The sequence below is a fragment of the Pinus tabuliformis genome, chromosome 8 (assembly GCF_031772625.1).
Source record: "Pinus tabuliformis cultivar Carrire ecotype Pingquan chromosome 8, CPIR1, whole genome shotgun sequence".
Lineage (NCBI taxonomy): Eukaryota > Viridiplantae > Streptophyta > Pinopsida > Pinales > Pinaceae > Pinus > Pinus tabuliformis.
The window spans coordinates 1,631,689,237-1,631,710,472 of NC_142294.1; the positions used below are offsets into that span (position 1 = coordinate 1,631,689,237).

General features: G+C 38.5%; 1 protein-coding gene across 1 annotated transcript in view; it reads right to left on the reverse strand.

Moving 5' to 3' along the window:
- The window catches only part of LOC149242386 (uncharacterized), a 164,844-nt gene that overhangs the window by 21,703 nt on the left and 121,905 nt on the right, over window positions 1–21,236 (reverse strand). The window lies entirely within an intron of this gene.

Genomic DNA, 21,236 nt, shown 5'->3' on the forward strand with positions numbered 1-21,236 from the left:
CAAAAGAGCCTTGTTTGGTTGAAAACTAGTCTTCAAGAAACAAAAGGACATACAGTGTAAAGGACCTTCAGGGAAAGTAAAAGACCAAAGAGGTATTCAAGATATGTTGCATATATGACAAAGATTATTGAAGCAGAACCTTCCTCCTATGAAGATGCAGCTAAACATCAAGAGTGGAGGAATGTGATGCAAGAAGAATCCCAGTCCATAATGAAGAATGATGTTTGAGAGATTGTCTCTAGGCTAAGTGACAGATCTATAGTCACTTCAAAGTGGATTTACAAGATAAAGCACGCTTCAAATGGGAGAATAGACAAATACAAAGCAAGGTTTGTAGCAAGAGGCTTCTCACAGAAAGGATTTGATTACGAAGAAACCTTTACACCTACGGCTAGGTATAGGTATACAACAATAAGATCACTGGTTTCGTTGGTTGCTACTATGGGATGGAACATCCATCAAATTGATGTCAAGACAGCTTTCCTAAATGGGACCATTGATGAGGAGGTTTACATGAGCAGCCTCAAGTATTTGAAATAAATCAGAGGGAGACTTGTGTCTGTAGATTGAAGAGGGCTCTATATGGCTTAAAGCAAGTACCTAGAGCTTGGTATGCCATAATGGATGCATACCTATTGAGACTTCATTTACCAAGAGTACTGCAGATCCTAACCTATATATCAGGGTGGTCCAGGATGAACCAGTCATCATACTCTTGTATGTGGATAATCTACTAGTCACAGGTGTAAAGCATCGGATTCAGGAATGCAAGAAGCAGTTAATAGCCAAGTTTAATATGAAGGATCTTGGGATTATGCATTATTACTTGGGAGTCTGGGATGAAGTATAGCAGAAGCCAGGAGAGATATATTTTGGTCAAGGTAGGCATGTGATCAAGATACTTCAAATGTTTGGCATGACGGATTGCAAGCCTATGGTGACTTCTATGATTACAATTTGAATAAGTTGAGGAGTTCATAATCTAGTCCGGCGAATCCCACTTGCTACAGACAATTGATTGGGTCCTTGATGTATCTAGTAAACACAAGACCGGACATTTGTTTTGCAGTGAATGTCCTAAGTCAGTTTCAGATGGATCCAAAACATGATCATCGGATTAGAGGCAAGCATATCCTAAGATATTTGTGTGGAGCTATATATCACTACCTCTAGTACACTAGTAATGAAATCCAACTCATGGGATATATAGATTCAGATTGGGGTGGCAGTGAGACAGATGAAAGAAGCATCACAGGTGGATGCTTCAACCTAGCATCTTCCATGGTCCCACGGATGAGCAGAAAGCAGGATACAGTTGCTTTGAGTAGTGTTGAAGTTGAATATTTGTTTGCAAGTGATGTCTGTCGAGAATCACTTTGACTCAGGAGGTTGCTATCAGACTTGTTTGAAGAACCGCTTAGCCCTACATGGATACATTGTGATAATGAAAGTTGCATAATATTGATGGAAGACCCAATGTTTCATGTTAAGATGAAGCATATAAACAACAAGTACCACTACACCAAAAGCTTGGTACAAGATAAGGTTGTGGAGCTACACTATCTACCTACAGAGGGAATGATATCGGATAGTTCTTGTCTTTATGGGTCAAGCACTAGGCTAGGACTAACAGTTGTAAGTCTTAGTGAAGGCCATAAAGAAAGCATGGAGTCTGGAGGATTGGATAAGCATCTAGATTGGAACTTCTTATGGATTGTAGAATTCAGGGAAAGAAGTTGTCAACCAATGCTCTTTGAAGATGAGGTAGGGAATCCAAGATAAGAGTGGTCGACGACGACCGATATTCTTTAAGGATCGTCTGGGAATCCAAGATAAGAATAGTCCTAAAGGGACATATCTTGTAGACATTCGGATAGGGTATGTGACTTGAGAGGTAGTGTGGCAACTCACGTAAAGCCTCCCAGAATAACACTCTTAATTAAAGATGAGTTTGTCTAATTAAGGCCTTCAGGGACAGTGATGGTTATGATAAAGATGCTTCACAAAAAGATGGCTTATCAATTTGACTCTTCTTATGAGAACGCATCAAGATTGAGATTCCTTTTACCATGAATACCTGCCTAGTCAAGAGGGAGTGTTGAATATTAAAACTAGGTTCGGTCTTCATTATGATGTAATTGTGATCATGACACTGGATATTCTTTATAAAGAAAAAAAAAATTATATTTTTGGAGTGTGGGTTTCATACTCAAGTTTGAGTCAAAAGCATGTTCTTCGTGTCTTTCTAGGTCTTTCTACGATAAAGAGTAAATATTAGTCATGTGTCATAGCCCCATTTGGACTCATTGTAATGAAGAAAAATATTTATTTTGTCGAGAAAAAATCTATGGATAAGCCCAAGACCAAGTCAACCCAAGGAGCAGATCAAGTCAGGCTAAAGGGAGGGAATTCGCCCCTCAAGAAAGGTTATAAAGGAGAGCGGAATTCAACTCATTTGAACACTCATCACAAGCAAGTACGATCAGCAATAGCGAACAAGGAGTAGTTGGAGGACAAAGAAGAGGAGCAAAAGTCAAAGTTTGTCAAAGATTCACATTTCTTGTCTCGCCAGGGTTTATGATGCTGCCAGTTGCAAGAGGCCGAAATTGCAGGGGCAAAAATTTTGTTGCAAGGGTCGAAGTTGCAGTATCAAAGTTTTTGAGGTTGCCTTAGAAGAGATCTTGTTGGGGACGGACTTGGGGCTTGGAGGATTTGTTAGCTTTGGTCTTTAGGTCTTGGAAGTCTCTCTTCTAAGCAGATTTTATAGAAGAGAAGCATTTTTTGGGTTTTCCCTTTGGAGGGGTTTTGCCTTGGCTTGGAGCCTATATTGTGTGCACCTTGTCTTGTTGGGATCTTCATTGTTTTTGGTAATTGCTTAATGATAAAGTAATAAAAGGCCAACACATATCAGAAGTAATTATCAAGTTACGGAAAACCATCTACATACATAAGTCTCCTAATTTCCCAACACCTTCCTGGCAAGTGGATCACTTGGAGGAGGGTGCAAAGGATTCATGGGCTCCATGGGATCATCAACAATGTCCTTCTCAGATCTCGGCACATAAGCTCCTTATAATAGATCCATATCATCATCCTTATTCTCAAGAGAAGGAGGCGAAGGGAGGTCCCTTACTTTTCCAACGGCAGCATCTTCGTTGAGAGTTACATCCCTACTAAACTCAAACTTCCTTTGACTAGATATATATATATATATATTCTAAATGCTTTAGAATTTTCACAATACCCTACAAACAGATCTTTCCTTCCAGTGGCTTCCAACTTGTTCCTCTTGTCCTTCAGCACATAGAATTATATGGGGTAGCCACATATCTTGAGATGTCCAATGTGTTGGGTGTGGAGCCTGATTATCTTCTGTATTCAAAGGTATCGCCACATTGGACCCCAGTTCGAAATGGGGCGGCAACACCGCCCGTAAAATATTCGTTGCAGGGGGGGTCCGGGGGGGGCAGCTGTGACCTTTGGGGAGCCCCCCCCCCTGGCAGGGGGTTACGAGGGCAGCGCCCCCGAAGCTAAAAACAGATGTAAAATTGCCTTGTAAAAGTATAGTAATTTCTAGTCAATCTGGGTCGTTCATTAGGCAGATGATCGGACGGTAGAAATTATGTTTAGTTTAGGGTTTTTTGCCCTAGAAGGCAACCCCTCTCTTTGTATGAGGGCATTGTATTGAGTCTGTGTAATATATGTGTATTCTCCGAGCAAGAAGCAGTGGTGTGAGACTATGAGAGAAAATAGAGGATATTACAGTGGATTTGTTGTAGGTTGTGTCTCTTCATTTCGCTGGATAATAGAAAGGAAGGACTAGCTGTTCGGGGTGGACGTAGCCCAAACTGGGTGAACCACGTATATCTGTGTCTCTCTTGTTTTATGCGTTTTTTGTGTTTATATCTCTGCAATATTTTATGTGTTACGTTGCTCCATAATATATAATTCTCTAACAACTGGTATCAAAGCCAAAGGTCTATTTGGCTAATAAACTCACAGGAAAGAAGGGTTCCTCGTTCGAGCGGGAGCAATGGCGGAAGATGGTAAGTTTAGGGTCGAGAAATTTAACGGCCAAAACTTCTCACTGTGGAAGATGCAGATGAAAGATTACCTGTATCAGAAAGCTCTGTACCTACCATTGGGCGGAAAAACAAAGATGCCGACGAGAATGACAGATGAAGAATGGAACCTTCTCAATAGAATGGCACTCGGAACAGTACGGTTGTGCCTCGCAGCGTCGGTAGCCTTCAACATTTCGAAGGAAACAATGACAGAGGGTTTGATTAAGGCATTGGAGAAACTATATGAAAAACCCTCGGCCTCAAACAAGGTATTTCTTATGAAACGGTTATTTAATATAAAGATGTCGAAAGGTGGATCTGTTGCAGACCATTTAAATGATTTTAATACTATTACAAGTGAGTTATGTTCTGTAGGGGTAAACTTTGATGATGAAGTTAAAGCTCTGTTATTCTTGTGCTCATTACCAGAAAGTTGGAATGGTTTAGTAATGGCCATTAGTAACTCTGTTTCTGGATCTAGTACTTTAAAGTTTGATGATATAGTTGGTGCTATCCTTAGCGAGGAAATGCGACGGAAAAGCTCTGGTGAGACATCGGGTAATGCTTTGAGTCCAGAGTCTAGGGGAAGAAAAATGGAAAGAGGAAAGAGCTCAGGATATCGCAGTAAATCAAGGAAAGGCAGATCCAAGTCTAGATCGGGGATAGTGTGCTGGAAATGCGGAAAGAAAGGACACTTAAAGAAACACTGTAGATCTCGAAAGGGAAAAGAAGGAGATGCACAGCAAGAAAACAATCATGAAGCAAATGTGGCAGGTGAGGTGTTACAAGATGCTTTGATTCTTTCTTTCGAAAATATTACTGATTCCTGGGTGGTAGATTCAAGGGCCTCATTCCATGCCACACCTGATAAGAAATACTTTCATGACTATGTTCAAGGAGATTTTGGACAAGTTCGTTCAGGTGATGATCAACCCTGTAAAATTGTTGGAATGGGTAAGGTTCTTGTAAAACAGCGGAATGGAAACCAATGGCTACTAAAGGAGGTAAGGCATGTTCCAAATCTAAAGAAAAATCTGATTTCAACAGGGCAGTTAGGCGGTGAAGGTTGTGTGACAACTTTCACAGATAAAGCTTGGAAGGTTACCAAAGGAGCCCTGGTAATAGCAAAAGGTGAAAAGGTTGGTACATTGTATTTATGCAATGGTATTTCTAACTTTGTTAATGCTTTAACTTCCAAAGGAGCAGATGCAGCATTATGGCATCATAGGCTCGGACACATGAGTGAAAAGGGGATGAAGATTCTTCACTCAAGGAATTTGTTGCCAGGTTTGAAGAATGTTGATTTGGACTTCTATGAGAATTGCATTTATGGAAAACAGAAGAAAGTCAGATTTCTTAGAGTTGGGAAAGAAAAGAAGAGCGAAAAATTAGAGCTTGTGCATACAGATGTATGGGGACCTGCTCAAGTATCATCTCTCGGTGGCTCTCGTTATTATGTTACTTTATTGATGATGCAACTAGAAAAACTTGGATTTATTGTATTAAGAATAAATTTGATGTATTTGATACTTTCAAGAAATGGAAAGCTTTGGTTGAGATTGAGACAGGAAAGAAATTAAAGTGTCTCAGATCAGACAATGGAGGTGAATATTGCAGCAAAGAGTTTGATAGGTATTGTTCAGAGCATGGAATTCGCAGAGAGAAGATAGTTCCAAGAACACCACAAGAAAATGGTGTGTCAGAAAGGATGAACATAACAATCATGGAGCGTGCAAGGTGCATGAGATTGCATGCAGGATTGCCTTTACAATTTTGGGCAGATGCTATAGATACTGTTGTTTATTTAATAAATAGAGGGCCTTCAAGTTCCTTGGATGGTGGTGTTCCAGAGGAAGCATGGACAGGTAAAAAGGTAAACTACTCTTTTTTAAAGCCTTTTGGTTGTGAGACTTTTATCCATAATGATAAAGAAAATAGAACAAAGCTTGAAGCAAAGTCAAAGAAATGTACCTTTATTGGATATGGTGTTAATGATTTTGGTTATCGCTTATATGATTACGAAAATCACAAAAACATTAGGAGCAGAGATGTAATATTCAATGAAAAGGTCCTGTATAAGAATCAGTTGCAGTAAAAGAAACAAGAAAAAGAAAACAAAGAATACACAGTTCTTGATGAAATCACTGAAAAAGTAAAGTTGGCTGAAAATAATAATAATCAACAACCACAACAACAGCAACCACCACAACAGCAACAGGCACCCCAAACACCTGAAAGTGGTGTTAGAAGATCTACCAAGATAAGTAGACCCCCTGAACGATACTCTCCTTCACTATATTGTTTATTGTTGACTGATTCTGGTGAACCCGAATGTTATGAAGAAGCAATGCAGGTTGAAAGCAGGAAGAAGTGGGAGATAGCCATGGAAGAAGAGATGGACTCCTTAATGCATAACCAGACTTGGGACTTAGTCAGGTTGCCTGCGCGAAAAACTACATTGAAGAATAAATAGGTTTACAAGCTGAAGGAAGAAGATGGAGGAAAACGGAGGTACAAAGCTAGACTTGTGGTGAAGGGGTTTGCACAGAAGAAAGGTATTGATTTTGATGAAATATTTCCTCCTATTGTTAAAATGACTTCAATCAGAACTATTTTAAGTCTAGTAGCAGTTGAAGATTTGCATCTTGAGCAGTTAGATGTAAAGACAACCTTTCTCCATGGGGATTTGGAGGAAGAGATATATATGCAGCAGCCACAAGGATATGAAGTGAAAGGGAAGGAGAAACTAGTGTGTAGGTTGAAGAAGAGCTTGTATGGCTTAAAACAGGCTCCAAGGCAGTGGTATCTAAAATTTGACAAGTTTATGTCTGAACAAGGTTATACTAGATGTCACTCTGATCATTGTGTTTATCTGAAAAAACAAAATGATGGTAGCTATATTATATTTTTATTGTATGTAGATGACATGCTTGTTGCAGGGTCTAACACACAGGAAATGAATGTGCGCAAAAGAAAATTGGAAAATTTATTTGCAATGAAGGATTTGGGAGCTACAAAACAAATCCTTGGTATGAGAATAACTAGAGACAGGAAAAATCGTAAATTAACATCGTCTCAGAATGAGTACATACAAAAGGTGTTTGAAAAGATTTAATATGCACAATGCAAAACCATTGAGTACACCTTTCGCTAGCCATTTCAAACTTAGTAAGGAAATGTGCCCAAAGACCCAAGAAGACATGGATTATATGTCTATAGTTCCATATGCATCAGCAATTGGAAGCTTAATGTATGCAATGGTCTGCACAAGGCCTGATATTGTACATGAAGTGGGAGTTGTAAGCAGGTACATGAATCCAGGAAAGGAACATTGGATGGCAGTGAAATCGATTCTCAGATATTTGAAAGGTACCACAAATCAAGCATTATGCTTTGGTGGTTCAAACATTTCTCTACAGGGATATGTTGATGCAGATATGGCAGGTGACAGAGATAACAGGAAGAGCACTACAGGATATGTATTTATTGTTGGTGGAACAGCTGTCAGTATGTTGCTGCTACAAAGGCTAGTAAAGAAATAATTTGGTTACAAAGGTTTATGGGTGAATTGGGTAAGGAGCATGATATGGGCACGTTATACAGTGATAGCCAAAGTGTCATTCATCTCGCAAAGAACTCAGCACTTCATTCCAAGACTAAACACATACAGCTCAAGTACCATTTCATACGATCAGTGTTGGAAGATGGAGAGTTGAAGCTGGAAAAAATACACACTAGCTAGAATCCTGCAGATATGCTAACAAAAGTTGTAACCAGGGAGAAACTGAGAATATGCTCAGTTTCAATTGGTCTTCAAGGATGACGATGAAGATGAAAAACAGCCAGGTCCAAAGAGGAGTCATTGTCCAGCAAATGAAGCAGCAGTGGAGTTGCTATAATCAGTCTCCAAGTGGGAGATTGTTGGGTGTGGAGCCTGATTAACTTCTGTATTCAAAGGTATCACCACATTGGACCCTAGTTTAAAATGGGGCGGCAACGCTGCCCGTAAAATATTCGTTGCAAGGGGGGTCTAGGGGGGGGGGGGGGTCCAGGGGGCGGGTAGTTGCGACCTTTGGGGAACCCCCCCAGGCAGGGGGTTTTGGGGGCAATGCCCCCGAAGCTAAAAACAGATGTAAAATTGCCTTGTAAAAGTATAGTAATTTCTAGTCAATCTGGGCCGTTCATTAGGCAGATGATCTGACGGTAGAATTTATGTTTAATTTATGGTTTTTTGCCCTAGAAGGCAACCCCTCTCATTGTATGAGGGCATTGTATTGAGTCTGTGTAATATATGTGTATTCTCCGAGCAAGAAGCAGTAGTGTGAGACCGTGAGAGAAAATAGAGGATATTACAGCGGATCTGCTGTAGGTTGTGTCTCTTCATTTTGCTGGATAATAGAAAGGAAGGACTAGCTGTTCGGGGTAGACGTGGCCCAAACTGGGTGAACCACGTATATCTGTGTCTCTCTTGTTTTATGCATTTTCTGTGTTTATATCTCTGCAATGTTTTATGTGTTCCATTGCTCCGTAATATATAATTTTCTAACACAATGTCAGGCTTCACACCTACGAATACTTCTTTGGAAGTCTTGTTGTCCAAATCTTGATGAGGAACCTTGTTTTGAAAATATATTGTTGTATTTGTTGCTTCTCCCCAAAGGAGCTTTGGCAACTTTTGATCATGGAGCATAGCTCAGGCAGCATCCACAGTGGACCTGTTCTTTCTTTCAACCACTTCATTTTGCTCAAAATTATAAGGCATAATAGTTTCCTTCTTGATTCCAGCTTGCTTACAAAATTCAACAAACTCATTTGACGTATACTCTCCACCATTGTTAGAATTGAAGACCTTGATTTTCTTCCTTGTTTGATTTTCGATCAGTGCCTTGAAGTCCTTGAACATATCAAAGGCGTCATCCTTATTCTTCAATTAATATATCCATGTCTTCCTGGAGAAATCATCAATAGAGATTATGTAGTAGAGATGGCCACCAAGAGAATGTAGTAGGTTAGAATGAATGAGTGCGAGAATGTCATTAGTCTTGTTCTTGCTAGAGGGGAATGTTCCCCTTGTCTTCTTTCCACTGGCACACCCTGGAAATACTCCATTATGTCTAGCTTAACCATTAGGAATCCCAGAGACTAGCTTCTTCAATTTCGGTAGAGCTTCATAATGTAGATGAGCCAATATTCGGTGCCATAGCTCGCTTTTATGATTGGTGTCGTGGACCATTGCCAACAGAGGTTTTCCAGTGGCTCTATAGTGTCCTCCTACTCTATATCCCAATGTAAAGGAATCCCTCATTTGAGATTCCATTGGCCAAGTCTGAACTTTTCCCTTTATGAAGGCTAATCTCATCAATTTATCTTCCAAGGCAAAAATAGATACCAAGTTCTTCTTTAGTCCCAGAACATACTTTACTTCATGAAGAACAACGGATTCCCCAATGTCCAAATCAAATTTGACAGATTCAAATCCCTTCACAAGATATGAAGTATTGACTCCAAGAATGATCTTCAAACTTGTCTCCCTCTCAACCACATTTTAGAGGACTTCCTTATACCTAGAGAAGTGTCTAGAAGCCCCACTATCTACCAACCAACTATCATACGAATCTGGAGGGGAAGAACTAGAAAGGGAAGAAATAAGAATATATTTAGATTGACTAGCAGTTGCATTACTTTCATACCTGGAGTTCCTTGACTTCTTTTGAGGACAATGGCCTTCTTCACGATCATCTGGAGCATCTCTTCTTCTTCTATCATCTCTTCCTCTTCAATCATCTCTTCTCTTATTATTGAACCTACTATTATTGAAGCCACGATTGTTGTTGTATCTTGACCTTGGAGCATCCCTCCTTTCTCGGCAATCTTGAGCATAGTGGCCAAACCTGTGACAATTATAACACTCAACCTTTGACATGTCCTTGTCTCTTCTTGTTTTTCTTCTATTAGAGTCCCTAGGTGCTGGAGCAGACTTCCTTGAATTAGATGGACCTCCTCTACCTTTCCTCTTGTTATCTTGAATAACAAATGTTGATGGCTGTCCTTCTTGCTTTTGAATACTTCCTCTTGAAATCATCCTAGATTCTTCTTGAGTGCATTTTCCCACCAGCTCATCAAATGTAGGAAATTGAATATTATCACTAATAGTAGTGATGAAAGTTTTCGAAATCGTAAGAAGACCTTGTAAAGTGACCATCACCAACTCCCTGTCAGATATGGGCCCACCAATAGTTTGCAATGGTCCCTTAATTGGGATACCCTCATTAAATAGGACTGCACAGATTCTCCCTTGTTCATCTTCATTTCTTTGAGCTTATTCTTCAAGGAGAGGATGAGGTTCAAGTTGTTGACTTGATGAGGTTCATAACTTCCCTTGGACTTCTTCAAGTTGCCAACATAAATAAGTAAATGATCTTATAAGCCATTAATAATAATTTTCTTAGCCTTGATCTCACCTTTCTTGTAGTGGACTTGGTGGCAGCAGGAGCATTCTCTGGAGGCTCAGGAATCTTCCCTTGCACATATTCCAAAACATCATTGTCATCTAATATAACTTCCAACCTGATATTTCATGCTACAAAGTTTTATGAATATCCAAGCTTCTCATTGTCCTTGAAGATAGAGGTAGTCATCTTGTCCAAAGCAAATAGGCTCCGTTAGCTTCCTTCAAATACAATTGCTCGCCTCTTGTCTCTTTGGACTTTGCAATTTACCTTAGCTCTAATACCATGTTAATTTTCCATTGTTCTATGTTGTTATAATCACTTTAGCCCAATTCTTAACTTCAATTAGCAATCAATTCAATCCTCCAATAAACAATAGCAATTGTGGATAGAACAATGAACAATAAGAGACAATCAAAAGCAATGACAAGAGACACAAGATTTGGTCAAAGACAAGGAAAAAAACCCACAAGTGGGAAAACACTTACAAATTCTTTTTCTTATCAGATTGTCATATAATGTTCAGCAGAGAGTACAGTGTTCCAAATTCATCAAAATCAAGCTTTTGACTTATCCAAAAAAGCAATCAACCAAGATCCAAAATATGAGCCAATAGTTAAATCTGGTCAAACTCAATGGCAGCAGCAACAGGGAGTCAACGATCAATGGTTAGTTGTCCTCCAAAGAAACTCGGTCAACAATCAAAGAATGTGGCCTTCCAAGTAGTCAAATTGTTGTAAAAACAATCCCAAAATTCTCCTTCAAACTCAGTCAAAAGTCAAAGTCAAATGCAGTTGAAACCCTAGTTGCAGATCTAAAGTCAACCACAATCAAAGTTCCCAAGAATTCTCGATTTTTGTGCCAAGGAATTCGGTGCTCCAAAACATTCCAAAAACCTAAGCCAAAACAAGTCAAACTACGCCCAATCACAAGAAGTCAATGTTGGTCAAAACAAATTTCGGCCTCCTGTAATTTGTCATCTCTCCTCTTCGCATGTGCGGAAGAGGACCTGCAATATTTCAGATGTATCAAACCTCCAAGAAGAAGAAGAATGTGTGATGAGATGATGTCCAAATGAGAGCAACTTGACTTGTATTTATAGGCGTTGGAGAAGGGCTAATTAGCCTTTTAGGCCGACCTTGAATTTTATGCCATAGTGGGTTTTCTCATCAAAAACACATTTTCCCTTACCAAAATTGAGTGCTTCCAAGTGCAATTTTGGGTCTCACTGAATGAGGAATTTTGTCCAATGAATGGATCTTATCCATGAGCTGCGAAATTAACAAAATGAAGAACAAACTTATGCTTGAGGCAAAATGAAGTGTTGGAAGAATTGTCATTGATGTCAAAGGGTGAATGGGCCAACATTGGTTTTTGGTTTGAGAATTTGTGTGCACAATTTAGCGAATTTGGATACAAGGACCCTCCATATTGGTAGCCCTTGTCATGCCATTTCGTTTGATCAATCACACGCCTTGTGTGTCCTCTTGGTTGGAGAGATATTGTTGTTTAAAGTTTGATGACCCAAATGGATGGGTGTAGCACCAGCGTTTGCCCCACAAATTTATGGCCTCACTACTTCATTCTACCCTAGGAGGAGGTCAAAAAATTGCAATACAAATCATCATAAGTGTTGAGAAATCAATACGGCAACAAACGGGTTGATTTCTCTTACTTGATAATTGCTTGTGAATATATGTTGGCTTCTCTTCAACAAACAATTTCCAAGGCATAAACCATGAAGATCACAAAAGACAATGAACACAAGACATAAGCTCCAACTAAGGGCAAAACCCCACGAGGGGGAAAACCCAACCAACTTCTCTTATAGAATCAGATCAAAGTGAGAAATCCAAGACCTCCCACAAGACCCAAGTCAACCCTCCTTCAAGCCTTCCTCAACCAAGTCAAGTCCAATCAAGTCAACAAAGGTCAAAGCTCTTCAGATCAAAAATTTGGTCTTGCAATTTCGCAAAGTTTCCCTAGCACCTTCGCAAAAACAGAATTTTGGCCCTGTGATTCGCAGAGTTGCCCCAGTACTTCCCACGTGTGAACAGAGATAGACAGAAGTTTGATTTTTCTTCCTTCTAGATCTTCACTCTCTCCTTTGACTCTTGCTCTTTCTTCTTTTATTTACACTTGTCTTCATGCCAAGGTTACTGGGAGCGAAAGTTGGGAGCGGGGAGCAACATTTTCAAACACTCTTGGTTCGAGAGCGAATCGTTAGCCAATTTTTATATAATATATAATTTTATACTTTTTTATGCATATATGTCAACAAAAGCATGTAGAATGATGAATTAGATATAAAAAACATAAAAACATGGATTAAACCATATAACATCAATCATCTAGAAGTTATAATCTTCATCAACCACGTCCACAAGTTAGTAACATAAAACATATCAAGTCTCATGATTCATCAATCTTAAAGTTTCAAGCTTTCAAAATTCAATATATAACATTTGTCATAATTTATCACTAAAGTTGTACCTGTAACCATTACCATTATGAAGTAACCAAACTATAACAAAGAATATCTAACGTGAAATGAAATGTTTCAACTTTCAACTTTCACGAAGCATCATATTCATAATGCATTACCAATGAGTTTTAAATGCCAACTTCAAACCTCAAACTTAAATTGTCATATATTATTTACAAAAAATACCATAATAAATATGAAAGAGTCAATAGTTATAAAAAGTACTAGAAACTAGAAAAGACAAGTAAATCTATTATCTACTACTTGACCCTCTTGCCATGAGAAATTTCTAATGTCTTGTCTCGTGCTTTATTGGGAGTCTCCTGCATAGTCGAACAGCCTTGGTCGTCTTGATCATTGGGAGTCTCTCCCGCAAAGAGGCTTGGTGCTCTTGATTAAATACAAGTTCCATACCCTAGTACATGACAAAATCCAATGGAAACATTGCAATCCCCCACAATCCTAAAATGCTGAAAAAATGAAAAGTCTGATGGATTTTGAGTGAGATCTAAATTCTACTTTCTCCATATCAAATCTAATGAGGTCGAAACCACTCTCAAACATCCTTAGTCATTTCATGGTAATGTTAAAAATTTAAGTAAAAGGATGAAAGATAAAAGAGAATTTACTTTATCTTTCATTTTCATCCTTTTACTTTAAGAATTTAACATTACCATGAACTGCATATCAACACTAGGGCCATAGGATTGAACATTAGGCTGCCACACTCAAAAAAAATTGTAATAACTCCCTCAATCACTCCTTGAAAGGCAAGGAGCGAATTTTTTTTAAGGGAGCACGCTCCCGAAATTCACTCCCACAGGGAGTGAATCCAGAAGCACACTCCTGGGGTTGCTCCTGATGCGCTCCAGGAGCGAATTCGACAGGAGGGGCGCTTCCCCGTAACCATGCTTCTTGCTTGCACAAAAAACAAAGTTATCAATGTATGTCCAAATGAGGTTGAACTACTCCCCTATATATACACATCCAGGAGTTCGAATTGTCCCTTCCAACGCCGACTTGGTCTTGTGGGTGACAAAATGATTGTTTTGACTCATAAAATTATTTTTCTTTTTTCTTTCAAAATTCCAAATGGGACTTGACTCTAGTACAATAGATTGACTCATGACAAATATTTTAACTCAATAAACCCTAGAGGCATGAAGAACATGCTTGACTAATGTAATAATAATAATTTATTTTTCTTCTTTTGCTTTTACATGAAATATACAATGACACAAGTACAATGATAATTATGAAGACCTACCTAGTTACATTTTCCAACACTCCCTCTTAACTAGGGATGTATTCATAATTACACAACTGGATACAAGAATACTCTTAAATTGAAATATTCTCATAATAAGAGTTCGGATTGATAAGCCATCATCAAGCATCAACATCATAACCAGCATTGTCAATTTGCAATATAGCAAGGCCTTGACTAACAAGCTCTAACTCTCCACTAGATTAGAGCACAATGTTGGGAGGCATACATTTGGACACCACCACCATCGCCTCTCAAGGCACATACCTCATCTGAATGTTCACCAGGTATGTCCTTACAGGGTTATTCTTATCTTTGATTCCCGATCCTTAAAGAATATCGGTCCTCTTTGACTACTCTTATCTTGGATACCATGTCCTGTCCTCAAAGAGTATCGATCCCCGGGACTACTTCTGAGCTTGGATTCCTAATCCTCAAGGAGTATTGGTCCCAGATGCTTATCAATCCTCCATTCTCCCTACTAGTGTCTTCATTATATTTACAGTTGTTAGTCCTGGCCTTGTGCATGACACATGGAGAATACAGTGTCCATCATCACTCCCTCTCAACTAGGGAGGAGATCCTTACTCCCACCAGGGAGGCATAGCCACAAGTTTCTGTTTGTCTCAATCATTAGTTACTTGTTCTTCTGTGGAGATCTTAGTTGTAGTTGCAGGGATCCTACATTATATCAAGTTTCAACCTTCCTGGATGTCAAACATTTTATGGAGCCAAACTCTTTCATGACTGGGTTTTTGACATCATTCTTTTCTATTTATTTCCTTTAACCTCCATTTGTAGTATCTCATCAAGTGACCAACAAATTATCTCATGACTTCCTATATCAATATGTTGTCTTTCATGCCTTTACAGTGTACACATGTTTGCCATATATTTCTCTTGGGAGTCATACAATATCCCAAAGATGTCTTCCCTCATCATGAGAGATGTCAAAACAAGTGAAGCTATTTCAAATTTTAGACTACAAGTTTCTTCAAGCCACTTTGTGCTTCTAGCTCCCTCTAAAGTTGTCATTACTATGTTCCTTACGTTCTTCAAGAGACCATATCGGATGTTGATCAATATTACCATGTGTTCTACCCATCCGTCATGCTACTATACATTAAATAACCAAATGGAATAGTCTTGACTTTTCCAATCTAATCAAGACATATCATGCTCATGCTCATGCTCATGCTCCCAAGCAAATTTCCATATTCATCTTGCTCTTCCTTTAAACTGCCTCTGAAGATATAAGTCTTCCTTTTAAAGAAGAGCTACTTTCTAAAGGTATACATACTTCTTCTTTTCATATAGCCATCTAGTTGACTTCTCTTTTGAACGAACTACGTCTTTAACTTTCTTTGAAGATGATGTCTATGATGAGATTCCTTCCTTAAGATGGGAAATGCTCCAATTATGCCTTCATGTTGCTACTAGATTATCTTTGTACCTTCAAACTTCTTAGATTGCTTTGATGTTGCTTCTATGGTCTTCTAGTGGAATATACTCTTGCCATGTTACTATGATTCCTCCATACATTGAAGAAACTTCTATAATGGTGATTTTGTTACTGTAGAGGGATCCTTGTGGTCCTTTTTTGCTAAATCGTTGCTTCTAGATAAACATGATAATATGTAGTTGTTGAATGAACTATGAAGCGCTAGATGGTCCAAATCCTTCTACCTTCCTTGCTAGATGTTTAGATGATTGCTTCCAATAAAATGCAACTGACTATGTAGACTCTAATCCTTCCAATGCTATATGCTTCTTTCCATGATGCCATAATTTGCAAAATCCAAGACTCTTCTACAAATGTAATTGCATATGCTACTCTAACTGCCATCTAATAAAAGAGAAAAAAAACTGCTTGTAGACTTCGTAGGGGTAAAGTTCTTCAATAATAGAGATCCTTATGATCTTCAATCTTTGGTTTCTTTTCAGGTTCTTCATTTTCTTCAGCAATGTGAGCTCCACTTCTTTCTTTCCTTTTATTGTTCTCCCTGTTTTGAGGATCCTTGGGACAATCCCTTTTAAAGTGTCCATATTCATTGCACCCAAAGCATTGTACTTTGGACATATCTCGGCTTCCACGTGGTTGATTGTTCTTGTTGTTGTTGTATTTCCAATGAGGTTCAAATCTTCCAAATTTTCCAAACTTCTTCTTTGACCTAGAAGCAAAAGCTTGAGACTTTTAATTGTTGGGTTTGGTATCATCATTGGCTTTCAATCTTGTTTCTTCTAGAATACAGAAAACCCATAGCTCATCGAACTTTGGAGTGTCCTTTCATGAATAGATATTGGTCACAAAACTACTCCAATCTAAAGGTAGAGCATTGAGTACACAAGTAGTTAACTCAAAATTCGATATCACTTCTCCAAGTCCTTGTAGTTGATCTTTCAATTGTGATATTTTCACAAGGCATGAGGCGAAGTCTTCATCTTATGTCAACCTTGATTTGTAAAGTTGATTCCTCAAAGATATTTTTTGATCTGTAGTACCGACAACATATAGTTTGACCAATTTATCATAGATTCCTTTAGATGTGCCCAAATATGCAACAAAGGGGATAAGATGATCTTTGATGGACTCAATGAGAATTATTTGAGCCCTAACTTCTCCTTTATTGTACTTGGCCAATTATTCAGTCTTGTCTTTATCTGGTACGAGAACTTTGCCTACAATGTGATCCATGAGTTCATTTTTTATGAGAACCAAATCAATTCTCTTCTTCCATGCTTCGAAGTTTGATGACCCATCGAGTTTGTTGTCTTCCTTACAAAATGATGTCATTTGATTTGAAGATTGAGACATAGTGTAATAAAGTACTTACTTATGTTTGATGATGATGCCTCCAAGTACCTTGATGCTTTCAAGAATTTCGATGATTCCAAGAGTATTCAAATATGTCTTTGAATGATGACTTCTAGGATGGTTGGTACAATAGTATCTTCAAGTTGCTTCAATGATGAATGATGATACCAAGAATGTAGATGATGTTTCTAAGAATCTTGATGCTTCTAAAGATCTTCAAAGATGTTCTTGAGAGATGTCTTCTATAGAGAGATCTTCACACTGCTATGGTGACTTCTAGAATGAATGCTTTGAATGATGAATTCTAGGATGGTTGGTACAATAGTATCTTCAAGTTGCTTCAATTATCAATTATGATACAAAGAACGCAGATGATGTTTCTAAGAATCTTGATGCTTCTAAAGATCTTCAAGGATGTTCTTGAGAGATGTCTTCTATAGAGAGATCTTCACACTGCTATGGTGACTTCTAAAATGAATGATGAGTGAACAAGAGCCTTCAATGATAGGAGAGTGAATACTGCTATTGTAGTCTTCTTCATGAATGATGGTCTTTGAGTCTTCTTCCTTATTGCAGATGATGTCTTCCAAAGTAGTTGATATAAATGTCTTCAAATGCGCCAACAAAAGTGATCTTCAAGTTGCCTTCTTCTCACCTTATAGCTCGAATACCATGTTGAGAAATCAACACAGCAGCAAATTAGGGTTGATTCTCTTACTTGATAATTGCTTGTGAATATATATTGGCTTCTCATTACTTTTATTATGTTCTCTTCATTAAACAATTACCAAAACATAAACCATGAAGATCACAAAAGACAATGAACACAAGATATACGCTCCAAGCCAGGGCAAAACTCTAGAAAGAGGAAAACCCAACCAACTTCTCTTCTTATAGAATCAGATCAAATTGAGAAATCCAAGGCTCAAAACCCAAGACCAAGACTCCCACAAGACCCAAGTCAGCCCTCCTTCAAGCCTTCCTCAACCAAGTCAAGTCCAATCAAGTCAACGAAGGTCAAAACTCTTCAAATCAGAATTTTGGTCCTGTAACTTCGCAAAGTTGCCCCAACACCTTCGCAGAAACAGAATTTTAGCCCTATGATTTGCAGAGTTGCCCCAGTACTTCGCACCTATGAATAAAGTTAGACAAAAGTTTGATTTTTTCTTCCTTCTAGATCTTTGCTCTCTCTCCTTTGACTCTTGCTTTTTTTTCTTTTATGTACACTTGTCTTCTTGCTCTTGCTTCAACAAAAATCGAAGTTGCCAATGTATGCCCAAATGAGGTCAAACTATTCTTTATATATACACATCTAGGAGGTCAAATTGTCCCTTACAAGGTCGACTTGGTCTTATGGGTGACAAAATCACTGTTTTGACTCAAATAACATTCTTTTTCCTTTTTCTTTCAAGAGTCCAAATGGGACTTGACTCCAATACAATAGATTGACTCATGGCAAATATTCTTTTGACTCAATAAACACTAGAAGCGTGAAGAACATCTTTGACTAATGAAATAATAATAATAATAGTTTATTTGTCTTCTTTTGCTTTTACATGAAATAGACAATGACGTAAGTACAATGATAATTATGAAGATCGAACATAGTTACATTTTCCAACACTATATATAGCCATGTCATTGAACCTCAAAATGCATCAAATTTGTGGCATGATCTGATTAAGTAATTCACTAGAATTATCTACAGTTATTGTTGAAAATGGTACCAAGGAGGGGTGTTACTAGACTTTTATCCCTTCTAGCCTAGTGAGCACATTAAAGACTTTTGTCTTGATGACATTTATGAGTTATATTAATGTCATGGTGGAAAAAAGTACTTAGAAGTGTTGTACCATGTACTTTTTCTAATATTAAAGTCACTTGTACTTTATAAAGTAACATTAGTTAAAAATACTTAGTGTATTTTTCTAATATTAAAATGAGGAGAAAAACCATTTTATGAGAGAAATTAACAAGGTGCACAACTTGAAAAAGGTACTACGAGACTTTTAAGTGATGGGACCAATGTATGAGAGGGGTCATTTGGGAGAAATTATCTCAACTACACATCCTGAGATTTGAGGATGAAATCTCAGCCATTGGATCCTCAGTTTAGGGATTCAATTTGTTCCAAGGAGACAAAAGAGGAAAAGGGATACTCATTCTTCACTTCACACTTGAGAGAACATGAGAAGAGAAGGGAGGAGAAAACTTCAAGGGGAGAAGGAAAAATTACACCAGTGAGAGGGGCTCGAATCCCTCGGATAGGACTAGAAGCACAAATTTCAAGGAGAGAGGCAGCATGATTTTCAAGGAGGACAGCACCACGAAATTCAAGGCAAACAGCACAAATTTCGGGACTGTCTGCTACAGGAATCACGAAAATCAAGGGAGTTTTCAGTAGCTTTTTGGCATGAAAAACGAGGAAGTACAGTCAGCCTTGGGCATAGAATTCGAGGCAGATTTTGGCACTGTTTTCTAGGCAGATTCTGGGCACAGAATTCTAAGTAAATCTGATTTTTTCAGTGGGCACAAATTTCCAGAATGTGTGCATTTAATGCTACAGCAAAAGGGAGATAAGCACTGTGAATTTTATGTACTTATTTACAATTTCTCAAGCAATAAAATCCTCCTTTGAAGACTGGTTTTCCCCAAGAGGTTGTGGGGTTTTTCCAGGGTCAGTTTGACCAAAAATAAGTGTCTCTTATGTGTTGAATGCTTGCATTTAATTTTGCATTAATTATCAGTTGGGCCTAAATAAACACATGCAAAATTGTAAACTGGGTCAAGGGTGCAGGTCATTAATTTTCTACAGCTATGAGCTTAATGAAGATGTGAAGAAGAAGGTTGAAGCTCCTTAAGATTGTGGATCTGATTGGCCTTAACTTTCTGTGAAGATCTTGTTGGTTTGATTAAGTTTCTAAGGGCCATTTCTGAGGTTATGTTCTGAGGCTTTTCAGCTTCTCTGAAGCCCATTTTGTTCCTGCTTCTAAGGGTATTTCCAGACTTGTCTTACGGAAAATATGTGGCATTTTCCGGCCTCCCTTTGAGGATCTGTTTGCACATGTCCGAAGTTGTTCATCTCTGAGGTTGTCCGAGTCATCTCTAAGGTCCTTGTCCGAGTTTGCTTGAGGCCCTAATTTGGCACTTATTTAGGACTCTTTTGTGGACAGTTGCAAGCCCGAATTTCGGCCTCCCTGTCACTATGACAGGCCCAAATTTCAGCCTATTCAATGACAGTTCTGAGTTTTTTTTTTGAGGTACATTTCGTTGGTCTGAGGCCTCCTTCTGAGGCAAGAGTTCAGTCACCCTAACATTGCAATCTGGTTTCTTGAAGCAGTCCTAATTGGAACAGTTTGAGACAAATATGAACCTTTGATGATCTGAAGCAGACCTTGAGGGAAGACTTTGATATTTGATTTGTGGCAGACTTTTTATGTGGTTCTGAAGTTGACTTTGGCTACATTCTTGTGGAAGTTTGGAAAGTTGCCTTGAAGAAATCTTAAGCATACCTTAACGTAATTCTTGGAGTCATTCTTAAGCAGCCATTGAGGGCATTCTTGAGTAGACCTTGAAGTAATTCTTGGAGCGTTATTTGGAGGGTGGCAGGGTGGTGCTAGGGAAGGAAGTCGTAGCTTCCTTTAGGAGGTTATTGCTTCCTTCTAGTGGATGTTGGTAAACCAGGGGTTGTAGCTCCTTTCAGAAGTGGCTAGTAAATATTTTGGGGTTGTAGCCCTTCCAGTTGTACCTGGTAAACCGGAAGTTGTAGCTTCCCTTGTAATATAAATACAATGTTCATATATATCTTGTGTCCCATTGATGTCATATTGTTGGTTAATGGTTTTGATACTAAATTGTAAGAAAAAGTGATATAGCGATTCACCCCACCCCTTCTCAGTATTTCCAACATGAAGGACGAGTTTATGTTTGTTTTGTGGCAGAATTTCAAGGATGAAATACTTTGTTTTTCTGGAAGGGCCAAAGCCCTAGAAAGAGGATTTATATCTTTAGATTGATGTAGAGGTTGGACCTAGACCTTGAGAGTTTGTTGTTCAAGAAAAAAGTGTTGGTTAATCCCTAGGAACTTCTAGGATGTTCTCAAATTGTACTTTTGAATTGAACAGAGTTCTCCTAAGAAAAGGATGTTGGGTTTTTC